Source organism: Vulpes vulpes, chromosome 14, assembly GCF_048418805.1.
Source record: "Vulpes vulpes isolate BD-2025 chromosome 14, VulVul3, whole genome shotgun sequence".
Classification (NCBI taxonomy): domain Eukaryota; kingdom Metazoa; phylum Chordata; class Mammalia; order Carnivora; family Canidae; genus Vulpes; species Vulpes vulpes.
In genome coordinates this window covers 50506681-50532858 of record NC_132793.1, presented here as the reverse complement: position 1 = coordinate 50532858, position 26178 = coordinate 50506681, and the positions used below count along the sequence as shown (strand labels likewise).

At 36.7% G+C, this 26178-nt stretch overlaps 1 protein-coding gene across 25 annotated transcripts in view; it reads right to left on the bottom strand.

Annotated features, from left to right (window-relative positions):
* Positions 1 to 26178, bottom strand: part of PJA2 (praja ring finger ubiquitin ligase 2) — a 223438-nt gene that overhangs the window by 149492 nt on the left and 47768 nt on the right. For 6 of the 25 annotated variants that reach the window (XM_072736620.1, XM_072736611.1, XM_072736607.1 and 3 more), the window contains exon 2: positions 18661 to 18756. The exons of the other annotated variants lie outside the window; for them this stretch is intronic. The gene's annotated coding sequence lies outside the window, so the exon portion shown is untranslated. The remainder of the gene's footprint in view (positions 1 to 18660; positions 18757 to 26178) is intronic. 25 annotated transcript variants of the gene reach the window in all.

The window sequence follows — 26178 nt, the reverse complement described above, 5'->3', positions numbered from 1 at the left end:
CCTGTCTCACATTTAGGTTTTTCATCCATTTTGAATTTATTTTTGTGTATGGTGTAAGAGAATGGTCCAGTCTCATTCTTTTGAATGTTTCTGTCCAGTTTTCCCAACACCACTTGTTGAAGAGACTGCCTTTTCTCCATTGGTTATTCTTTCCTGCTTTGTCAAAGATTAGTTGACTATATAACTGTGGATCCATTTCTGAGTTTTCTATTCTGTTCCATTGATCTACGTGTCTGTTTCTGTGCCAGTACATCCTGTCTTGATCACTACAGCTCTGTAATAGAACTTGAAGTCTGGAATTGTGATGCCTCCAGCTTTGCTTTTCTTTTTTCAAGGTTGCTTTGGCTATTGGGGTTTCTTTGTGGTTCACTTACAAATTTTAGGATTGTTTGTTCTAACTCTGTGAAAAATGTTGTTGGAATTTTGATAGGGATTGCATTAAGTATGTAGATTGCTTTGGGCAATATAGACATTTTAACAATATTTATTCTTCCAATCCATAAGCATGGAATGTTTTTCCATTTCTTTGTGTCATCTCAATTTCTTTCATGAGTATTTTAGTTTTCAGAGTATGGATCTTTGACCTCTCTGGCTAGGTTTATTCCTAGGTATCGTAAGGGTTTTGGTGCAATTGTTTTTGTTTTGTTTAAGTTTTTATTTATTTAATTTTTTAATCCAACATGGGGCTTGAACTCACGGGCCCGAGATCAAGAGTCACATGCTCTTCTGACTGAGCCAGCCAGATTCCCCCTTTGGTGCAACTGTAAGTGGGATTGATTGATTCCTTGAGTTCCCTTTCTGATGCTTCATTTTTGGTGTGTACAAATGCAACAGACTTCTGTATATTAATTTTGCATCCTGCGACTTCATTGAATTCATTATCAGTTCAATCTATTTTTTTGGTAGAGTCTTTTGGGTTTTCTTTCTTTCTTTCTTTCTTTCTTTCTTTCTTTCTTTCTTTCTTTCTTCTTTCTTTCTTTTCTTTTTTTTAAAGATGTTATTCATTTATTCATGAGAGACACAGAGAGATAGAGGCAGAGACACAGGCAGAGGGAGAAGCAGGCTCTATGCAGGGAGCCCGATGTGGGTCTTCCCGGGACTCCAGGATCACGCCCTGGGCCTAAGGCAGGCGCTAAACTGTTGAGCCACCCAGGGATCCTGGGTTTTCTATATAGAGTAGAATGTCATCTGCAAATAGTGAGTTTGACTTCTTTGTGATTTGAATGCCTTTTATTTCTTTTTATTGTCTGATCGCTGTGACTAGGACTTCTAGTACTACGCTGAATAACAATGGTGCAAGTGGACATCCCTATCTTGTTCTACCTTAGGGGATCTCTTTGTTTTTCCCCACTGAGGAGGATACTAGCTACGGATTTTTTGTATATGGATTTTATTATGTTGAGGTTTCCCTCTAAACCTATTTTGTTGAGGGTTTTTTTAAAAATCATGAATAGATGTTGTACTTTGTCAAATGCTTTTTCTGCATCAACTGAAAGGATCATATGGTTCTTTTCTTTTATTAATTTGATGTATCATGTTGATTGATTTGTGAAAACTGAACCACTCTTGCAGCCCAGGAATAAATCCTACTTGATTGTGGTGAATGATTCTTTTAATTTACGTTTGGATCCAGTTTGCTAGTATTTTATTGAGAGTTTTTGCATCCATGTTCATCAGGAGTATGGCTCTGTAGTTCTTTTTTTTTAGTGGAATCTTTATCTGGTTTTGGTTTCAGGGAAATGCTGGCCTCATAAGATGAATTTGGAAATTTTCCTCCCATTTCTATTTTTTTGAATAGTTTTAGAAGAATAAGTATTGACTCTTTTTTACATGTCTGGTGGAATTTCCTGTGATGTCATTTGGCCCCAGATTTTTGTTTGTTGGGAGATTCTTGATTAGTGATTCAATTTCTTTGCTGGTATTGGTCTGTTCAAGTTTTCCATTTCTTCCAGTTTCAGTTTTGGTAATTTATATGTTTCTAGGAATTTATCTATTTCTTCTAGGTTGTCCAATTTGTTGGCATATAGTTTTTCATAATATTCTCTTCCAGTTGTTTGTATTTCTGTGCTGTTTGTTCTTCTCTTTAATTTGTGATTTTATTTATTTGGGCCCTTTCTCTTTTCTTTTTTTAAGTCTGGATAGGGGTTATCAATTTTATTAAATTTTTCAAAGAACAAGCTCCTGGTTTCATTTATATGTTCTATTGTTGTTTTTTGTTGTTGTTGTTGTTGTTGTTTTTTAGTTTATATATCATTTATTTCTAACGCTTTATTATTTCCCTTCTTCTGCTGGCTTTAGGCTTCATTTTATTGTTCTTTGTTCTTTTTCTAGCTCCATTAAGCATAAGGTTAAGTTGTTTATTTGAGATTTTTCTTGCTTCTTGAGGTAGGCCTGTATCACTATGCACTTCCCTCTTAGAACTGCTTTTGCTGCATCCCAGAGGTTTTGGACTACTGTGTTTTTATCTTCATTTGTTTCCATATATTTTTAAATTTCTTCTTTGATTTTCTGGTTTACCCATTCATTTTTCAGTAGCATGTTGTTTAATCTCCAAGTATTTGTGGTCTTTTCAAATTTTTTCGTGTGGTTGACTGAAAATATGCATCATATGATTTCATTCTTTTTGTACTTGTTGAAGCTTGACTTGTGACCTAGTATGTGATCTAATCTGGAGAATGTCTCATGTGCGCCTGAAAAGAATGTATACTCTGCTGCGTTAGGATGGAATGTTCTGGGGCAGCCCAGGTGGCTCAGCGGTTTAGCACTTCCTTCGGCCCAGGGCGTGATTCTGGAGACCCGGGATCGAGTCCCACATTGGACTCCTTGCATGGAGCCTGCTTCTCCCTCTGCCTGTGTCTCTGCCTCTCTCTCTCTCTCTCTCTCTCTCTCTCATGAATAAATAAATAAAATCTTTAGGAAAAAAAAAAGGATGGAATGTTCTGGATATATCTGTTAAGTCCATCTGGTCCAGTATGTCATTCAAAGCCATTGTTTACCTCATCTCTTGTGGGCAGCATATAGATAGATCTTGTTTTTTTTTTTTTTTATCCACTCTGACATGCTGTCTTTTGATTGGAATGTTTAGTCCATTTATATTCAGAGTAATTATTGATAGATATATGTTTGGTGCCATTTTATTAGTTGTTTTGTCCTTGTTTCTGGAGTTTTTCTCTGTTCCTTTTTTGTCTTTGTCACTTTTGGTCTTTCCTTTCCATTCAAAGTGTCCTTTTAACATATCCTGCAGGGCTGATTTAATGGTCATGAAATCCTTCAGTTTTTGTTTTACTGGAAAATCTTTATCTTTCCTTCTATTTTGAATGATAGCCTTGCTGGATAAAATATTCTTGGCTGCATATTTTTCCCATTCAGCATGTTGAATATATCATGCTACTCCCTTCTGGCTTGCCAAGTTTCTGTTGAGAGATCTGCGGCTAGCCTTATGACTAAGTTAGGGATTTCTTTTGTCTTACTGTTTTTAACATCTTTTCCTATATATATATATATATATATATATATATATATATATATATATACATTTACATTTTTTAATTTAAACTCAATTTGCCAACATACAGTATATCACCCAGTGCTCATCCCATCAAGTGCCTTTCTCAGTGCCTGTCACCCAGTCACCCCATCCCCTCATCTACCTCCCCTTCCACTACCTTTTTATTTGTTTCCCAGAGTTAGGAGTCTCTCATGGTTTGTCTCCCTCTCTAAAAATCTAATTAAAACAAGTCCTTGTAGTTCCTGATTCTATGTGTCATCAGCTTCTGAATCAGTGTCTGGAATAGGCTTATCAGCTTAGCCATGCTTATGTCTTGTGTCTGTGTGCTGGCTCCAGGGGCAACTAGAAAAATTTCTCTCAGGTGTTTTCATTTTCTCTGAGGGAGAAAAACCTGGAGTTTTGACCAGGAGTCAAACCGTGGCTTATAAATGGGGGTCTCCCAAAATAAAAAGGGCTCAGGTACTGATTGGTCAAAAAATGACAAAAGCACACCAAAAAATCTTAGGAGATGCAGTAATCATCACATGAGAAAATGAGGTTATGCTTCATGACCAAACAAATTGGGTTAGTGCTCTTTTCTGGTCTTTCTTCCACCTATGCCACTTCTGTTCTTTATCTTCACCTCACTTAAACCTTCTCAGTCCTTAGGCAGCTTCTCTCTCTTCTTACTCGGGGGGTATACGGACAGTTCCAGATTTGCAATGGTTCAACTTATGATTTTTGACTTTACATGGAAAGTCATACATATTCAGTAGAAACTGTACTTTGATTTTTGAATTTTGATCTTTTCCTCAGCTAGGGATATTTGGTAAGATCCTCTCTTATGCTGGGCAGTGGCAGCTTGCTGCCACTCCCAGTCAGCCACGTGATCACAAGGATAAATATCCCATATGCTTACAATTGCTCTGCACTTTGTTTTTCACTTTCAGTACAGTATTCAACAAATTACATGACACATTCAACATGTTAGAATGAAGGCTTTGTGTTAGAGGATTTTGCCGAACTATAGTCTTATGTGAGTGTTCTGAGCTTGTTTCAGGTAAGCTAGGCTGTTATCATGTTTGGTAGTTAGGTGTATTAAGTGCATTTTTGACTTACATTTTTTTCTACTTAGGATGGATTTATTGGGAGGTAATCCCATTTTAAGTCAAGGGAGATCTGTATAATGTTATGTTAGTGAGAGTAATAGCATTAGGCTAAGGATAATCTTGAATCTCCTCTAATTTATTAAAGGAAAAGGCAAATCGATTCTGAAGTTTGCACAATTATTAGCAAATATTTGGTTGGTTTTGATACATTATGAGTCATGACACCATAATGAAAGCATGTTTTAGGTCAAATAGTATCAGAAAAACATTCTGCTCAAAATATGCAGGATAGAGTTTGCTATATAAACAACATTAGCACCCAACCAAGGCCTCATTGGGTTGTGCTGTGTCCTTCCCTTCTTTACTTTCTTTTGAGTACCGGAGTTTACACTATTACTAATATTATTTTGGTCATGTGTCCACTCAAATTTCCAGTATCTTTCTACATAATCTTCAATCAGTTCTAAATAATTACAAATTTAAATACAACTTTGTAACTAGCCAACATTAGTTGCTGCTTTCCTCAATTACAATCCTTCCTAAACGATTAAGTCCATAGGCTCATTAATGTACAGTGCTTTCAATTCTAGCCTATTATGTCAATTACAAATCATTTTGTGGCGTCTGGCGGAGCTGATTTGTGAGCTGGGCTATCACCTTATTGAGCTTTTATCCTGTTAATGACCCTGCTGCCACAATTCTCACATCGTTCAATATAAATGAGCTGTGCTTTCAACCTTACCAGAGAGTAGAGTGTGTGTGTGTGTGTGTTTCCCTTCAGGAAAAAACAAAAAAAACAAAACAAAAAACCCTCCAGAACACCTACTGTTTTGCTAATGTCCAGATGTCTCTGATTTAAAGGTTAAGTTGAGTGTGCTGCCCCGAGATGGATTGTTGCCTTTAACACACTGGAGGAAATTCCACAGTATTCGCCATTGGCTCTTGCCTCCAGAACGATAAAGACATTTGTCTAAATTTAACACAGAAATCCCATGAGTACTCCTACCTCTCAATCTGGGCCACCAACCTCCATTTTTTATTTCTATTCTCTGATATAGTTTAAATTTCTCCTTTTCACTGGAATGGTTCTTGGTACTTCATTCTGAGCCCCCATTACCAACCCCTTTCTTTCTCATGACTCAGCCTATCTCCAGTTTTCATTCCTCCTAATGAGGGGTGAGAAGCTGTGCCATCTCTCATTGCATTAATAGTGCTAGTCTGGAGGAATCTGAAGTGCATCACCTCTACCTTTTCTCATCTTCCTTTTGACAGTGTTTCCAAAGTTTACCAAATGAAGAAAAGGGAATCAACAGAAGAAAATACAAGTTGCTTATGTAATTCCTTAACCTACATATTTCCAAGTCCCAAATAAACAAAGGGTGACCTACATGCATATTTATGAACTTAAATTGTTTCTGTTTGCTTTGAAAACTTCAAAATTTACTACATTTCCATATATCAGGCTTAATGCTATATTATATCTGAACATACAATATAATGTAATATATTTCAATATAATATATTAATAGAAAATATATAATATACTAAACACACAGATATATAACATATATGCTAAATACACACTCATATATATAATTTACTTTTTACAACAATTCTATGATGTAAGCATTATGGGAAATAGAAATTATCTAGTTTGAAGCAATCAATTTGACTGTCTAAAAAATTGGTCCCTAATTTGTATTTGATATTTGTGTCTAAATTACTCCTATAGGTTTTATTCTTCAAGAACCCCTAAAGGAATTGAATAATGTTAGGTGACCTACTAGAATGGCAGTTCTGCTTCTGGTAGCAGAAAATTAGGCTAGAATCCTCCAGAGATTTGCCAGCAAAATTAGCAGCAGAGAGTATAAAAGCAGCAACTAATTCTGCTAGAAAATGAACAGAAGGGAAGGCACTAATCTTATTAGCAGCTATGTCATCAGTCAAAACAGCAAGAATGTAGGAATGAAGCTTTGAAGACTATTTTCTCTTTAAGAGTCCCTGTTTCTCTTCTTCTTTTAAGACCAATGGCAGGATAAAGAATAATGGTAGCAAATAAAATTTAAAAGAGTTGAAAAGGCAGAGTTGTATGATTGTTCTGTCACATAATTCGAGCTGTCCATGGCTCGAGTGACTTGGGGCATTGACAGCACTGACAGCCCAGATGCCACAAGCAGTTGTCACTGTGTTTAAGTTATATTGAAAGCTTTGAAAAATACTTCCTCTATGTAGGGTTAGCCTAAGTGGGTAGGCTAATGGATTCAAATATGAAGGACATGTACCAAGCCCCAGTATTCTTTAGAGAAGGCAGTCTGACTTGGGGTGCCCCAGCCCACACAGTCCAGAGCCCATGAAAACACACATTGACCATGGGCATATGTTCTATGCATTGACCTCTATTCATAAAGACTATATTATTGGGTATGTGGCCCAGCAGGGGGGGCAGTGAGGGTACTTTATCTCTCCTTTAATTCAGTGTAAAATTGAGTAAAAAAACCCTAGAGTTTGATGAGAACCCACTTTCCTTAAAAGAAAGGGACCTCAAAACTACATTTAAAAAAAGATGATCCTACATTTTACTAGTATGGTAGGCCTAATCCTGGTTAAATGGTCAAACTTGTTTGTTTACATTGAACTTTTCCCCGGGTATGAATTGACCTGTGAATTTTATTCCTAGCTTTTAGGGTCTCTAGTCTGTAAATCTCCAAGCCTCCTTCCAGTGTTGACATTTGGATTTTGCGATTAATCGAGTCAGACTCACAATAACTGGAACAGTTAAAATATGTAGATATAAATGTTTACATGGAGTCTTTTAAGGACATTTAAAAAAATGGCACTTCTGAGTCACCAAATCCCATGACATTAACTTAATTTCCAACCACATACAAACTCTGGTGAATTGATAACAGGGGCAATATGAAATTCAAACTACAATTACTTTACCATTTTCACACTCATTGTTGATAAAATATTCATTTTCTTAAAACCCATATGGCTGCTGATTTTTCCTGAACACAATTAGGGAACTCTTAAGTATCAATATGAGTAATTCAGGCTGAATGACAAAACATACCTTTCAAAGAAAACTCTGGTAAAGCTAGAAGTAGTTCTGGAAAGTGAACAAATCCCCATCTAGCACTGTGCTTGGCACGAGAGAACTCAAAAATGTATTTCTCTCTCCTCCTCTGCATTGTCTAGTTTATTCAGAGAAAATCATGAGCTAAATTTAGAATTCTTCACAATGCTACTCTGCTAAGGAAGTTTACCCCAGTTTTTTAAGCTGAGGTAAAGAGACTGGGCTCCCATATTGGCCTACCGTTGGTTTGTATCTGCTTTACTTCTACTCCTATTCTATTTGATTTTTAAAATAATACCCTGATGTTCTTTTTGGAAGTTGACTTTGGCCTACTGAAACTGAGGCGTCTTGTTCCAAGATAGACTCATGCCTGGCTAACCAGCAAACTCAAGCACAATGATTCTTGGCTCAGGTTACCTGGAACTCATCCACCCATAGCCTTAGCGGTAATGTAATTTTATAACCTCCAATTCTTAATAGCCAAAAGAATTCTAGACCTCTTATTTTAGAGCAAAGTCCTTTGCTTTCCATACAGGCAAATTCCATTTTGTGTGGTCAGAGTACCACCAGTGTTATGGCATTTTTTATAGACAATGACAGTCACATACTTGCCTACTGCTTTGACTTCTGAGCTCCCCTCAGGATAAAACACTATTGATTTTGAAGGTCAAAAAGGCTAATGCTTGGAAAAGAATACCAGGAAATATGCAGTTGAGGCAGAGCTAGTAGAAAGCAAATGGAATATAGGAACCACCTTTTATTCCCCCAAGAGAATGGCTGAGAACTTTTCCGAGAAGAAAGAAGAAAACATAATCTTCTATAAAAGCCCATAGCAGTGCTGTGAAATAGGCCGCTGTCACCGTGTACACCATATTACCGAAAAAGCAAAAAGAACATTGAGTGGTAGACAAATATCTTCTAGATCTCTTTCTTTTGTTTATTTTTTATATTATTTTATTTTTTAGATCTCTCTTTCTTTAGAGAGTTAGTATAGCATAATGGACAAGGTTATGGACTCTGGGGTCAAATTGCCGAGTTCCAAATCCCACGATGGCCATTTCTTAGCTGGGTGATCTTGAGCAAGTTACTTAATTTCTCTGTGCCTTAGTTTCCTCATTGGTCAAGTGGAGATTAAAGCTATCACATAGGCTTGGTTTGTTTGTTTTATTTTGTTTTTACGGAATTAGTATATGCAAAATGCTAACAACAGGGCCAGGAATTTAATAAATGCTAATTTTATTCTTGTCAGGGAGCACTGGGTCCCTTTATTTGCCTTGTGTCCTCAAGTTTCAGGACCACTTCACAGCTCTTAGATCTATATCTCCATCTCATCCCACTTTAGGTCCTCCCCTCAGCTACCATGTTTCTGACAGTGGTGCCTTCATTTTCAAGTCTCAACTCAAAACTTTCCACTCATTTCAAGTGTTCCTCCTGGTGTGATGAATCAAAGAGGGGTAATTTTACCAGATTCAACCCAGGCAGAAGCCAGGGGACAGAGACATGTCTCATAACAATGAACAGTTGCGTGACTCTGGGAATGTTCTTGAGCTTCTTTGGTTTGTGAAGTGGGTATCATTCCTCTGGTTGAGTCTGTGCAGGGCTGATGTCAGAGTCAGTTCCTTACAGGCAGTGCTCCTGGTGTGGGGATGCCAAAGTCAATATGAGTTAGTGGATTCCTAAACTGTGAACTCCCTGAGGTCAGGGCCAGGACTTCCTGTTCACCACTGACTCTCCAGGCCCCAAAAAGTGGTTGGCCCCAACAAATACATATTTGTTGAATATATAAATTAGTGGCTTAAAAATAAAAGAAACGTCAACTTTAGAGACGACAATTATTTAATTGCCTCCAGGCTAGTCACTCACAGGCATTACCCCCCATAACTCCTTATCAGTGGGCAAAAAATCAGGCCATGTTAACTTCTGGGTCTCTAATATTGCTAATCCCAATTACTAAATTGTCCCAAGTGAAAGCCAAATTTATATGTTTATAATAATGCTTTCTTTTAATTTTAGTCTGTCTGGCTTTTTTTATATCATGGATTAGTTCTGCATGAAGGCATAGGCTTTTTATTTCTTTCTTTTCACAGAAGTTCATTTTTCTAAAAAAAAAGGTAATTGAAATTGCTTGCATGGGGTTTAGTAACAAACCATGAAATCTTTTGGGGGGACATTCTGTGAGTGCTTTTCTAATAGTTCTTTTCTCAATAGTCACATTGAGAAAAACATACTGCCTTTATTTGTTACATTTTTCTCTGTTTTTAATTTATTGGTAAATTTAGAATGACTTTTGGCAATGCTGACCACATATTTGTAAAGCAGGACTGAGGTCTCATTAATCACTATATCATGAATTTTCATTAGGTTTAGAAAATCTTACAAACATAACATTTAGTTTTTCAATAACTTGCTAGAGGGAAGATCTTAAATAATTAAGATATCAATGAAAACAGATTCAGTTTATTTACTGAGGAAATAGTAGCTATACTCTCTAGGAGCAAACCCTTCTCTCCTGTCTTTACTGTGTTCAACTGCTAGCATGTGAATTTGAGAACTAGACTGCTGATGACTGGAACTGGGAAGACGGAGGCAAAAGCTGAGCATTTGGAGGGATGTTAGTTTTTTTTTTCAGCATTGAGTTTTAATGGTAGATATTTGTTACTCAATTTCCATAACTCTTAGGAAAAGCCAAAATTCAGTTTTATTCATGGCAGGAAGTGATACAACTTAGTAGCTTGTTGTAAATTAACTTTGGGATAATTTTTTTTTTTTGAGAACTTTTTTTTCAAGATTCATTCATTCATTCATTCATTCATGGGAGACGCAGAGAGAGAGGCAGAGACCCAGGCAGAGGGAGAAGCAGGCTCCTTGCAGGGAGCCGATGTGGGACTCCATCCTGGGACTCCAGGATCACGCCCCAAGCCGAACGAAGGCAGATGCTCAACCGCTGAGCCCCCCAGGCATCCTGAGAACTTTTCTTTAAAAAGAAGGTCTCTGGCTTATTAAAATATAGCAAAAATAAATCCTTTTGTAAGTCTCAGAGTATCTTAAATTCAGTTTGGTTTTGTGAAATTCAGAGAAGGGCTCCATTTACTGCAAAGTTGTGTGTACGCACAATGCCACCAGCAAGGCAAAGAACTGCAAGATGCTCTCATGTGCATAAATACGACTAACTTGGGCACCCCATTACCCCACTGAACAAATATTAAATACGAACTCAGTGCTTCTAGTCCCTGTAAAACATAGAAGAAAAGGCAGGAACCAGAATACTGATCTTATGTGGTCCCAGTTTGATTTGCTATTGAATGTATAATTTTTAAAAAGATTTTATTTATTTATTTGACAGAAAGAGAACAAGCTGCAAAGAAATGGCAGGCAGAGGTAGAGGGAATAGCAGGCTTCCCGCTGCCTGGGAAGCCCAGTGTGGGGCTCGATCCCAGGACTCTGGGATCATGACCTGAGCCAAAGGCAGATGCCTACCCGACTGAGCCACCCAGGTGCCATTGAGTGTATAATTAAAATCAAACATATGCAATATATAATTGGAATATTTATTCCTTCCTCTCACACTTATGAAACTCTTATCATACGAAAAGCCCTGAAATAAGGGCATGAGCCCAAGAATAAACCCTCATCTCCACCCTCAAGGTTACATAACAATCACTTGGAGTATAGAAATAACATAGACAAGACAAACAGTGTCAGTCTAAAAACCTGAATTATCAGATCTCTAAGTTCCTTCTTTACCCCTTCCATTTACACACAGTCCAGGTGGTAGAAGCGGCTGCGTGTGTGAGTAGCACCTCCCATTGTGCCCTGGGGCTCTGAGTCCAGCGCTATTTACCAGGCTTCCCTCCATGGGGCACCCGCTCCCCTGATGGCCACCAGAGGCCTGCCCAAAACGAGCTCAACTGCCTTTTTAAAAAAATAGTCTTGGGTCTCCAAGGAGCCCAGGCAGGCGGGTCCCTCTGGCAGGGATCCTAGCAGTGGCCTCCAACATCGGCCACAGGCCTAATCATAGGCTTCTTAATGCCTGTGCACTCGGCCACAGCTTACGAGCCACATCATCTTGCTTCTTACTTCCTTTGGGGCCCGGCTGTGCTGGGTTCTGTGTCGTCTTACTATCGTCCACAGCATGTGTGCCTTTAGCTCGGCTTCTGTAGCGGTCCTGGTGCAGCTGTGGGACGGTGGGATTGAAAGACCATGGTTTGAGCCTCAAACAAGAGGTCCAACCCATCTTTGTTGTTAACAGAAGCTGTGATCTGGAGCAAAATAGTTGACCTTCCCAAACTTTAAAACCTCCACTTCAACATAGATAATAGTTTTTAACTTCATCTGATTAAATTATTATGAGAATTAAGTGAGCTAATGTACATAAAATGCTCAGCACATAATCATGCTACCTGCATTGAGTTAGCATTTCCTTCTCCTCTAGACCCTTATTTTAATCAGCCAATCTTCACACATGTGTGCCAGAACAATTTGCCAGCTTAGCTCCTGAATACTAATTTACCACATTTTCCAGGCAGGCTTCCTCAGGCCCTCCATGGAGAGACCCAGGTCCCTTCCCCACTGCCCGTCAGGGAAGAGGGCAATTTCCACTACCAATGGAGTGTCCATGAACTAAAGTGGTTCTCACGCATCACTTTCTGAGCATGATCAGTGATGATTCAAATGACGGGAGGACATATATAGGAATGAAAAGGTCTAGCTTAGACCAAGCCCTGATACACCTCAAGAACCTGCCGGAAAAGGTATGAGAAAAGGTTGCCTTTATTTCCGTTGGGACTTCATCCTGTCCCTCACAGCAAGGAGTGAGTGTGACACGGTGTGTGGCTGAGCCAATTCTAGAGCCAGACAGCCTGGATTCAAATCCTAGTTTTGCCACTTATTAGCTGATGACTTTGAGTGAGTTATTTCACTTCCCACTTTGGTTTCCTCGTCTGTAATACAAGGATAGTATCCACCTCATGGGATCATTCTGAGAGTCACCGAGTTCAGATTGACAAGCTGCGACGAACAATGTCTGGGACATAGTAAAGACCATGTAAAGGTCTTAAAAAACAACACATTTAAAAAACGGAAGGCACTGAAACTGTGTCCCCAAAATGTGAAAAGCACATACATACACTAGCTCTCCCCTTTTGCCTCAACCGAACCCCAAAAAGCTCTGCTGAAGCAATTCATAAAAATTCTGCAGGATCCCATTCTTTTGCTTTGCTTGCTCAAAACTGCACTCATCTGTGAATACAGCCTCAATATGAGCTGCCAGCACTTCCATCGGCACGTGAAGGAGGAGGGCTTCATCAGGTTAGACCACGTGATCTTTGAATAGATCATCAAGACACCTACCTGGTTAAAGAAATAGTGCTAGCTCTTTATATATAAAAAACTATAAAAAATCCTTTTAAAAGATTTAAAAATTTATATTAGAGGGGGGAGGGGTGGAGGGAGAGGGAGAGAGTCTTAAGCAGACTCTGTGCTCAGTGTGGAGCCTATCACGGGGCTCAATCTCATGACCCTGATGTCACTACCTGAGTTGAAACCAAGAGTCTGACGCTTAACCAACTGTGCCATTCAGATACCCCTGAAAAAGTTTTAAAACTCTTTAAAATAAAAATATTCCTGGGGCAATGTTCAGACCCATGACTGTTTTCTCTGTTTCCCCCTGAAGAATACATTCTGTCAATAATAACTATTTCTCAAAGCCCTCTGTTCAGGAACCTTCTGACATGCTGCCTTTCATGATCCTTGCAACAGGTGAACCTTCTTCAACTTAGTTTACTTTGTCTCCCAAGTTCCTTTTATTTAATGTAGTGAGAAAGCACCATGAAGCCAGCAGTAAGCCAGGCACTCGTTAACTCCAGATTTCTAGTACTTTTACTACACAGGGGGTTTGAGCAACTTCCCCTGGTCCGGGAAAATCACTCCCAACAGACAATCTGGGGGATATTCAGGAGTGGGGATGTTTCCCCAGTTCCCGGGTGGGTGCTATGTGGTCCAAGACTCACATGAACTTGGTTGTCCTGAAGCTTTTAATTTTGAGGACAAGAGCCATGTTTTTTTTTTTTTTTTTTTTTTTTTGTAACTTTGTCCATAGACCTGGTAAAAGGGTTTCCCCTTAAATACTTGATCAACTTGTCAGACTCAAACAACAGTTAACAGGGAACCAGAGGAGCAGGACTCGGCTGGTAACAAGATTGTGTCCTCTTGGATAAGTGGCTTACATGTGGGGTGAATTCTGATTCCTCGTTGGTGTGACATTAGGGTTGTCCTATGCTGCCTTCAAAAACCCCCACCTCCTCTGTCGCTAAACAGTGTTTTTGAGAGTAGAAGATAATTGTAGGCAAGTACCTAATGTTAGCTGTCTTTTAAGTAAGGGGCAGGACTTTAAAAATAAGATAAACCACCATATCTCTGAAAGGAACACAGAAGTTTCAGGATCAGCTTCATAAATTGCTTTCAAGTTGTTATAACTTCAGTGTTTCAGATTTTTCAGTGTTTCAGATTTTTGTTTCCAGTTAGAAATATAACAATGAAAAAAGAGTTAAGGTGACACCAGGCAAAGGATGGAGTTAACATTGTGTCTTTCAAAACTGCTGATGTGAAATTTTAGTTTGTCACCATAAATATTTGGTGACAAAGTCTCTTTTCTTCTTGAGTGAAGTAAATACGCCACTCATCCAAAAATGACTACACAGGAGGTGAAATTATCCACAAAACTTAGCTCAGTATGAGTCTGAAGTAATGACTTCCAACAGCAATTACGCTTATGAATCCAGGTTCTCTGCAAATTGTATGTATTTATATTTACAGATTGATTTGTATATATTAAAGGACTGATTTGTATATACTAAGGGACTGATGAGCGACAGAAAAAGATATGTTGTACAATTCATGTTTGTATGAGAAAAAAAAAAGCAGCCTGAATCCCATCACAGTAAATTTTATTGAATGCAAAATGTCAAGGAAAATATATTATAGGTCCAATACTTCCTTATATCAATATCTAAAGTTGTGTTACAACCCTACAGACCTTTAAGATCTCAAATGATGATTTCATTAGAACTTTTTCAGAATCCTAGAGAAAATAAGTGACCTTCCCAAGGACACTCAATGAATTAGCTGGAATTCTAACAGTCTTCTTTGGTCAATTAATCCCACAGGCTCTGGACACTGTATATGTATATGTACTCTGTATATGGAGCAAATGGACACTGATTGTATCTGGTACTCATCTTTTAAAGCTCATACTTTATGAATCTTTGTAGCAGCCATTCCTCTTAGTCAAGCTGCTCCTTATTTAGCTAAATCCTTCATTTCTTCTTATGACCTACACATATCTTTTACTTTTAAGAGCTCTCCTTTTCTACCTTCTTCTTTTTCCTTTTCTGTATCTTGTATAAAACTTACCTTCACTCACTTTGCTTATAATCTCACTGGAATTGCTCCCAATTGTCAGTGCACAGTCCTGACAAATCCCATAATGTCTTCATTCAGGATTCTTAGAAGGATTTTACTTTTGATTTTGAAAGCTGATACATGTGCATTCATATCTGGTGTTTCTTATTTCAATTATTTTTGAGCTGCTATCAAAGATTTAGTGTTGACTGTGGAAACTTTATCTCTCTTGTCTGACACTTTGAAGACAAATTCCTTCATCCTGGATCATCCTAGGGAACCACACTATTAAGCCCTGGATGGAATGCTAGATATTACTTGACAGATTTGTTTGCTGGTGGTAGCCCTTTGAGGGCATACGGATGTGGGGGGATAAACACATAAAATGACTGATGGAGAAAGTAATTAAATTTTTGACGCTACTTAGGCAAAGGAAGTTGTTACATTAAGCTGCTGCAGGTGGTTAAGTATCAGCCTCTTTCGTTCTAAGTTGGTGAAACACATTCTCCCAGAAATATTGGAGAGACGATCACTCTTCTTCACCTCAGCTTCTGCAGGGAAATGAAGTCATTTCCTACATCCTATAGGTTTATAATGTCTCGGCTCCCAATATAGGCTAATTGCTCCAAAAGAAAGTTCATCTTTGAGATTCTGAGTTAATGTTTCTAGAGAAGTCAATGTCAAAAAAGTTTATAGGGAAGAGTTCTGCTTCTGGCTATGTCAGACTAGTTTATATCATAGCAACCCTCCCATTGAATAAAAGTATGAAAGCTGAATAAAGAAAATGTTTAAAAGCATCCTAGAGCTTCCAAAAACTTTCTGTGCTTGAGGGGCTATGATGCAGAAGAGAAGAGAAGCACAGAAAGAGCCTGACATTTGGCTAAACATTTCTCCTGAGCCATTTGCTGACTTATAAGCAACGTCTGGAATGAAGAGAAGCTAAGTAGAGCTTTTGGTAGGCTCACAAGGCTAATGAGACAAAAATTTAGGCTTAAAGCCCACCAAAAAGGAGAGCTGATAAAAACTCTAGGCTTTTAATGCCTCCCATCAAGCCTTAAGCTTTGGGGGCAAACAAGAAATATATCTGCTCTCACAAAAACTGAAACCAAGATTTGAGTCATCTAAATCCCTAATCAGATTAAAGTGATTGGCCTCTAACTTAATTGCCTGACAGAAGCTGAAGTATATTCTCTCTAGAAGGAAGGTGACATCATCCAGAGCCTCAAATTATCTCTATAATTTTTCAAAAACAATGCCTGGAATTTAATTTTAAAATTACTAGGAAAAATATAACTAAGTCTTTTGAGCTTAAGTTATGCAAATACTGCTTAGCTGTGATATCAGAAGCACAGCCCATCAAAGAAAAAATCGATTTATTAGACTTGCTCAAAACTGAGACCTCCTGCTCTTTGAAAGATACAGTTAAGAGAATGAAGAGAAGCTGTACAATAAGGGAAAATATTTGTAAATCAAATTTCTGATTAAAAAACTTGTATCCAGAATATGTAAAGAAATTTCAAAACTTAGCAATAAGAAAACAAACTATCCAATTAAAAAATGGGCATAAGATTTTCAAGTAGACCTCATAAATGACAACATATATAGATGACAACTAAGCACATGAAAATACTCAACATTATTAGTCATTAGGGAAATAAGTTAAAATCACAATGAGATACCATATGCTCTAGTTACAATGGGAAAAAAAAAAACCCAAAACCAAATTCTTCCAAACATGTATGAAACTATTAATACTCATATATTGCTGGTAGAGATAAAAAGTGGTACAGCCACTTGAGGAAATAAGAGGTTTGCAATGTCTTTTGAAATTATACATACTTAGAATAAGATCTAGCAATCCTACTCCTATTTATTTTCTCAAATCAAATGAAAATTTGTGTTCACACAAAAACCTGTATGTGAATGTTTATAGTGGCTTTATTTGTAATCACCAAAAACTAAAAACAACCAAATATCCTTCAACTGGGGAATGGGTAAATAAACTATAGTACAATGGAATGCTAACCAGCATTAAAAAAGAACAATCTATTCATATGCACAACATGGCTAACTCTCAAATACATTATGTTAAGGTAAAGAAGCCAGTCTCAAAAGGCTACATGCCATGTGATTCTATGACATTCTGGAAAAGGCAGAACTATAGGGGCAGAAATTAGACCAGTTGTGATGAAGGAAGGGGTTGACAAAGGAACAGGGGCAATACGGGGGGATGGTGGAACTGAACTAAATGTAGGTATGATGGTGGTTACATGATTGTACATGTTTGTCAGAACTCTTAGAACTGGACTTTCACTCCTGGGAGAATGGAGTAAACATATTTTTCACTAAGTACAATGAAAAACTCTGGGCTTTACACATAAAACAAACATAAGAAGACTCTAAAAGGTGAAGAAAAGCAAGCAGACTACCTAGAAACCTGGGGCCCCAAGGTACAATACCAGAAGACTGTGATAAGTTGTGCATATATAATGTAACACTCAGAGCAACCACTTAAAAAGCTATAGAGATATACTAAAAAATATTTTAGAAAAATCAATCAAAATGAAGCTTTAAAAAATGCTCAAGTAACCCACTTGAGACAGGAAAAAGAAACAAAAAGCAGTGAACATAAAGAAAACAAAAAATAAAAAGGTAAACTTAACCTCTAATATATCAATGATTACATTAAATATAAATAGCATAGATACACCCATTAAAAGATAGAGATTATCGAAGTGGATTACAAAATATGACTCCTATGTTATCTACAAGAAACTCACTTTGAAGGTAGTAAGTAATATAGGCGGGTTAAAAGTAAAAGGATGAAAGATATATCATGCAACATTAATCAAAAGAAAAAAGGAATAGCTATGTTAATATCAGGTAAAAAAAGACTTCAGAGTAAAGAACATTAATAGAGACAGGGAAACTGCATAATGATAAAAAGTTCAATTCAACAAGAAGACATAGCAATCATAAGTGAGATGAAGGGGTATTTCAACAAAGAGGATACAGAATGGGAAATAAGCACCTAAAAATTGGTCAGCATGATTAGCTATCAGGGAAATACAAATTACAATCATGGGGATATCATTACATACCTATTGGAATGACAACACCAAAAATATAGTGAAACATAAATGTTGGTAAAGATACAGAGAAATTGAATCATTCATAGCTTTGCTAGTGTAAACAGTGAATGGTATAATCACTCTGGCAAACAATTTGGCAGACAGAGAATGAAGAAAAATGAATAACTGAAAAGCTAATGACCAGGAATTTTTAAAAAATGATGAAAATATTAAGCAACAGATTTAGCAGGTGCTACAAAAAAACAGAAGAAAAAAACAAAACCGAAAAACCAGGATGAATGCACAGCAAAGCAACACCTAGGCACCTGTTGAAAACCAATGACAAAGAAAATTTAAAACACAGCAGAGAAAAAAGACACCATGAAAGGGGGAGCAAAGATGTCAACCTGAGTCTACAATAGAAATACAGGAAATCAAAAGACAATGGAATGACTTTATCAAATAGTAGATGAAAGAGAATCACACAAAAGTAACCATAAGAAGCTGAAGTAGAAGTACCTGGGTGGCTCAGTTGAGTAAGTGTCCAACTCTTGATCTCAGCTTAGGTCTTGATCTCAGGGTCGAGTTCAAGCCCCACACTGATCTCATAGAAGGCTGAAGTAACAATATTAATGTCAGACAAAATAGAGTTTAAAATAAGAACTATTACCAAAGATAAAAGAGACATTTTATAATAGTATAGTATCAGTATTTCAGGAAGATTTAAAAACTATACAGCTAAAAATGGAGACCCATAACATATGAAGGATATATTCTGAAAGAAAGAAATAGACAATTCAAAAATTATGGTTGAAGATTTCAATATCTCACATATAAAAGTATTAATTGGTAAGCACTTAAGCTTTGAAATTTATAAAACAAAAATTTATATAATTATATAATAATATATATTATATAATTATATAATTAATACTATATATTAAATATATAATATATTATATTATATGTATATAATTATATAATTTATATAATTATATATAATTTATATGATTTATATAACTTAAGCTTTGAAATTTGCAAAACAAAAATTAACATAGGCAATAGAAGAAAAAAATCCCACAACCACAAAAGGAGCTTTTATCATGCGTCTCTCAGTAACAGATTGAAGAAGCATACAAAAGTTAGTAGGGGTATGGACAATTTACTTTTTTTTTTTTTAAAGATTTTATTTATTTATTTGAGAGGGAGAGTGAGCAAGAGCACAAGAACAGGGGAAGGGAGAAGAAGATTTCCCACTGAGCAGGGAGCCCCATGTAGGGCTCTCTCCCAGGAACCTGGGATCATGACCTGAGTTGAAAGTAGATGCTAAACTGGCTGGGCCACCAAGGTGCCCCAGAGATGGGTAATTTAACACCATGATTCACAAAATGGAACTTACTGATATATCTAGGAAACTCTACCCCAAAACTGTAGATATAAATTATGTTCTATAGATTTTTAATTATTTATAAAATGCGCTACCCTGGACCATAAAGTATGCCTCTACAAATTTCAAAGGAAATAATATTGAGCATATTCTCTGACTCCAGTGATATTTAACTAAAAAAAAATCTATCTAAAAAATAGAAAATCACCAAATGCCCAGAAATTTAAAGTATATTTACATATACTTTACACTGGTTGATGATGACAATTAAAATTAAAAAATATTTTGGATTGAAACAGAAAATAGAACATACCAAATCTTGTAGAATGCAGATAAAACTCATGTTTAAAGGCAAGTTCATAGCTCTTTGTGCATATATTGCAATGAAGGTAAGACTGAACATCAATGATTTCAGTATCTCAAAAAGTAAAGAAAAAGAAAACGCTGAATAGAATCCTAAAAAGTAGAAGAAACAAATAACATATAAAAGTTCAAAAAAAAGAAAAGGAATAGCAACAAATGCAAGGAGAATAAATAAATGTTAAAATTGATCCTTTAAAAAAGGTTAATAAGAAAGATAAATCCCTGGCAAGAATGATGAGAGAAAGAGAGAAAGATGCAGAGAGAGGGAGAGAGAATTTTGAATATCACTTGTAGGAATGGTGCAATCACTACAGATTACTCATTTGTTACAAACACATTAAAGGATAATATCAACAACTTCTTGCCAGTAAATTGTAAATCAAATAAAGTGGGAAAATTGACAGGAAAACACAACTTTTCGGGGATCCCTGGGTGGCGCAGCGGTTTGGCGCCTGCCTTTGGCCCAGGGCGCGATCCTGGAGACCCGGGATCGAATCCCACATCAGGCTCCCGGTGCATGGAGCCTGCTTCTCCCTCTGCCTGTGTCTCTGCCTCTCTCTCTCTCTCTGTGACTATCATAAATAAATTTAAAAAAAAATTAAAAAAAAAAAAGAAAACACAACTTTTCCAAAAATAATATAAAAAGGAATAGAATTTATTAATATTCTTATATTTGATTAATTAAATTTCTATTTAAAAACCATCCCCAAGAAAATTCCAATCAGAGATAGCTCCACTAAGGAATTTTTCTAAACATTAAAGGACAAAGTAATTTTAGTCTTACATAAACACTTTCAGAGAACAGAAAACAACAGTCAGCTTAGTTTTTGAGGCCATCATAATCCTGAGAGAAAATCCTATATGAATATTACAAAAAAGAAAAATTATACCAATCTCTTTCATGAACCTAGATACAAAATAATCCTAAACAAAATGCTAACGTACCAAATTCAGTGATATATAAGAGAAGCCACACAGTATGATTAAGGATGTAAGTTTGGTTTAGTTATTCAAAAACCCACCGGTATAACTCATTACATGAATAGAACAAAGGAGGAAAATAACATAATACTTTAATTGATGAATTAAGAGCATTTGATGAGATTCAGTGACCTATTCATAACAAAAACTCAGAAAAACAGGAATAGAAGGGAACTTCCTTCAACAGACAAAGTCTATCTATCAAAAAAGCTTATAGGTAGCATCACACTAAATAATGAAAGAGAAAAATCATTTCCCTGAGGTTGGGAATGAGACAAGGTATCTACTACCAATATTTATATTAAGTATTATCTTAGAGGTCCTACCGTGGGCAAGAAGTCAAGAAAAATAAGTAAAGGATGTCCGGTTTGGGAAGGAAACTATCATTATTCATGGTCAATATGATTATATGTAGAATGAAAATCCAAAAGGATTTATAGGTCCACTATTAGAATCAATAAGTGCATATAGCAGTTAATTAACACTAGAGCAGTACACAAAAATCATTTATATTTCTAAATCTAAGCAGCAAGAAATTAGAAAATAAAATTTTAAATAATATTTAAAGTAGCATCAGATTCAAATGCCTAAAAATAAATCTAATGACCGATGTACTTCTATACACAAACACACATACACAGTAAAATATTATTTAGAAAAAATAAATATGATGTAAGTAAATAGAGGGATTTATCATGTTCAAGCATTAGAAACTACAATATTGTAAAGATGTAGATATTCTCCATCTTGTCTTCAGATTCAATGTAATCCCAACTAAAATTTTTTTTTGGTAGTTTTTTTTGGGGATGAAAATTAGCAAGCATTTAGGTGGAAATATAAAGGACCTATGATAGCCATGACAATCTTGAAGGAGGCTAAAATTGGAGGACTTAAGTGAGCAAATGTCGGGATAGTAATTAGGACAGTGTGATACTGGCACATGGATAGACAATGAATATATGGCCATCTAATTTTTTACAAAGTTATCAGTGTATGGCAATGGGGGGAAAATAATCTTTTCAATAAATAGTGGTGAGTTAATGGATAGTTCTGAGAAAATGAGTCTTTACGTTCACCTCACACCTTATGAGTACTAAACTCAAGATGGGTTATAGGTCTAAATGAGAAAGGTAAAAAAGAAGTGTTAGGGTGATAATATAAAAAAAAAAAGACTTTTGTGACTTTCAGGGAGGCAAAATCTTTTTTTTTTTTTTTTTTTTTAGGGAGGCAAAATCTTAAACAGGACACAATAATGCCGTCAATAAAAGAAAAGATTGGGAAACTTGGCTATGTTAACATAAAATTATGTTCATCAAAGGAAATCATTAGGGAATAAAATGACTCAGAGAATGGGAGAATATATTCACAATAAAAACAAAGAAGGATTTGTAAGAGGATATATAAAGAAGTCCTACATTTCAAACTACAGACAAAACAATTTAAAAAAATGGAAAATGGACAAAATCGAGAACCGGTAATTCACAAAAGAGGTTGTGTAAATATAGAAAACGGTCTTGCAGCATATACCAAAGCTGAACAATTGCATATTCTGACTCAAATTCAATTCCTAGGTATATGTCTAACAGGAATGCATAAATATTCATGCTAAAACACAGGCAAAAACATTAATAGTAGTATTATTCATAATAGTCCAAACCTGAGATAACACCAATGTCCATCAAGGGTAGATTAGATAATTGTATTATAGTATATTTACATAAAAATATACGACTCTATGATAAAAAAGAACACTATGATGTTTTGTGTAACAATATAGATTAATCCTACAGCATAATATTAAGGGGAAAAACACACAAAAGAGTAGCTATTATTTAAATATTTATTTATTTTTATTAAAGATTTTATTTATTTATTCATGAGACACACACACACACACACACACACACACAGAGGCAGAGACACAGGCAGCGGGAGAAGCAGGCTCCATGCAGGGAGCCCGATGTGGGACTTGATCCCGGGTCTCCAGGATCATGCCCTGGGCCGAAGGCAGGCACTAAACCACTGAGCCACCCAGGGATCCCCAGAGTAGCTATTATCTAATTCCATTTATATAAAATTAAAAAACAAGACTACCCAATCCGTGGGATCCCAATTCTGAATGGTGGGTATGGTCGGAGCACAAGGGCTGTTTCTCTGTGCAGAGAAGGTTCTGTTTCTCGATTCTGGGAGTGACTACAAGGGTGTGTTCATACTATAGAAGTTAATCAAGTCGAACATTTATTATTTTCACGTCATGTATGTGTGTATTCAGTAACAGTTTGAAGGAGACTAATGCGAGATCTAGATAGAAGCACCTATCAATTAAAGAGATAGCAAAACAGTGAGGTTACTTCCCATTTTTTAAATCCAAAATGATAAATAACATCATCTAAATAAAATTAATGCAAACAGACCACCTTATGGCAGTTATTATTTCTTTCCTAGGATTTGGCAGGTTTGTAACTTAATAGCACATTATACAAAAATACTTGTTAACATTACAGTGATTACATTTCCTTTGTTCTTTATTGTGTCTCTTAAATTGTATTTAAGGAAGTGGCAGCTATTTCCTTGGGAACACTATGCTCTTTAAAAAAAAAAAAAAACTGAAGTATTTCTTGTTCAATCACATTTGTGCTACTACCGAAAGGGCCCCAGCAGATAAAACTTTACAGCAACCCATACAGATGAAAGTGCTTGCTTTGTTACGGGACAAAACAAATGGATTGTCAGATTTTGGAATTAGGCTCTAAGTACCCCTAAAATCAGTGGGAATTTCTAACAAGTAGTTAAAAGTAAGTAAAAAGAACTGAATATAAAGATAGGAATAAAGCCAGCGTAAAGAGGTCTTGAGCAAGCATAAAAGACAAAATTAATTGAGAAGAGATTTTTTTGTTGTTGTTTTCTACAAATTAAAAAAATACATTTTTATCCTAGAAAACTTAGGAAGTACATGGAGATATATATTTTTAAAACAGTCATTGATGATCGTACTACCCAGAGATTAAAAGCCCACCCTAGTCCTATATTTTGAGTCCATATTTCAGTAGGCTTTACTGTATTGTAATAAGCTTCCTGCCCCTCCCATGTTCCCATCATGTTATATATTGTTCTGTATTTAATGGTTTTCAATTCTCCATAGAATCACCTGTGTGGATTTTTTTGTTTGTTTGTTTTTAATGCGGAAACCTGGATCTTACTCCCAGCTACTGATGTGACTCTCCGTGGAGAGTCCCAGGCATGGGAATGTTGAAAAAGCTTCACAGCAGATCTCAATGCAGAGCCAGGGTTGAGACTATCATTTTGACTATTTTTTCTCCTTTAATATACATGCACAGGAGCCATCCTATGCATGTACCATAATATATTTAACTTGTTCCAAGTATTATCAGGCATTTATGTTCTTTTTTTTTTTTTAGGGGAGGGGGGAGGGTTGGTCGGGGAGTATGAGAAATAAGCTTGTAGTGAATATCGGTGGATGCATCTCTGATTATATCTGAAGATTAGGTTCCTAGTAGTAAAACTGTTGGTTCAGTTTAACTGAAGGCTTTTGACTGTCACATCTTCTAGAAATGTTTTGTCAAAGTATTCTAGCCCCAGCATAGTATGAGATTTCCTGTTTCCTTGAACCATCACCAAATAATAATAAAAATCCAAATTTTAAAACGTTTTGGCCAATTTTATTATTTTGATATATGCATTTCTTTATCAGTTAAGTTGAGCAATTTTTCATCAGTGAATTGCTTCTTCACGGCAGAAGCAATGCTTACATGGAATAAGACTTGAAGAAAAGCCTGAAGTTTTATTTATTTATTTTATTTATTATTTTTTTTTATAAGCCTGAAGTTTTAAAGTAGAAATGAAAAAGACATGGTACTCAATGTTCCAGATCAGGAACCAAAGAAAAATCGAAAGAGTTTTTACTGTGAAATCTTAGAGTTATCCTAAACATGGTTTCTTTTTTTTCTGAAGTTAATGGAAAAATTAAAGCACTTGAAGAAAAACAGGTTGGTGTTTCTATCTTCCTAGTATATTCAACTTTGAGTATGTCTATAAATGCACTTTGTGGATTAGCCATAAAAAATTAAAATCCAGGGACGCCTGGGTGGCTCAGCTGGTTAAGCATCTGCCTTTGGCTCAGGTCATGACCCCAGGTCCTGAAATCGAGCCCTGCCTTGGGCTACCTGCTTAGCAGGAAGCCTGCTTTTCTCTCTCCCTTTGCTGATCCCCTTGCTTGTGCTTTGTCTCACTCTCTCTTCTCTCCCTCAAATACATACATAATACATAAAATACTTTTTAAAAGGCAAAAAAAATTTTTTTAATGAAAAGCCAAATGCATATCTGGTCCATCATTTCATCTCATTCACTTTGTAAACATTTAGTGACTGCTGTATCAGTCGGAGTTCTTTTTTTTTTTTTTAATTTTTATTTATTTATGTATGGTAGTCACAGAGAGAGAGAGGCAGAGACACAGGGAGAAGGAGAAGCAGGCTCCATGCACCGGGAGCCCGATGTGGGACTCGATCCGGGGTCTCCAGGATCGTGCCCTGGGCCAAAGGCAGGCACTAAACCGCTGGGCCACCCAGGGATCCCCCTCAGTCGGAGTTCTAACAAGAAACAGAACACACATATTAGCGTAATTTGATGAGGGTTAACTTACAGAGGGCTAATTACAGAGATATATGTAGGGTGGAAGGGACTGGTAAGGGATAGCACAGACACCACGGCTGCTCCATCCCCGACCCTGGATGAAGACAGAGTTGGTTAGAGGGAACGCCACCCCGAGTGGTCGGAGATCTTCGGTAGAATAACCCAGCCAGTCTACAGCCACTTGGTAGTGAAGATGCTAGAAAATAAATTCCTTGCACAACCTCACCTACATTCTTCAACATCGTACCCCACCATTCTCTCTCCAGCTTTTCACAGGCTGCGTTTCTTCACTGTCGTCAGACCTCCGGCCAACTGTCACCTCCTTAGAGAGGCCTTCCCTGATGTGCAAAAATTGCCAGAAAGGCCCTGTTCTCGCTCTCCCAACCCCTTATCCTGCCTTCCTTTAAGGTATGATCCTTAGGACCACCGGATACAGTACCTTCACTTGCTCATTTCTCCACCGATTGCCTCTATTATCAGAGGGCGAGCTTTATGAGGCCATAACTTCGCCTACATCATGTGCCTCTGGATCTTCAGTGCTTACAACAGCGTCTGGCTCGTGGTAGGTTCTCAGTATTTTTCATCTTTGAGGAAATGTATAGTAAACTACTATATACCCCCCCCCAAAAAAACATGAAATGTCATCATTATAACTG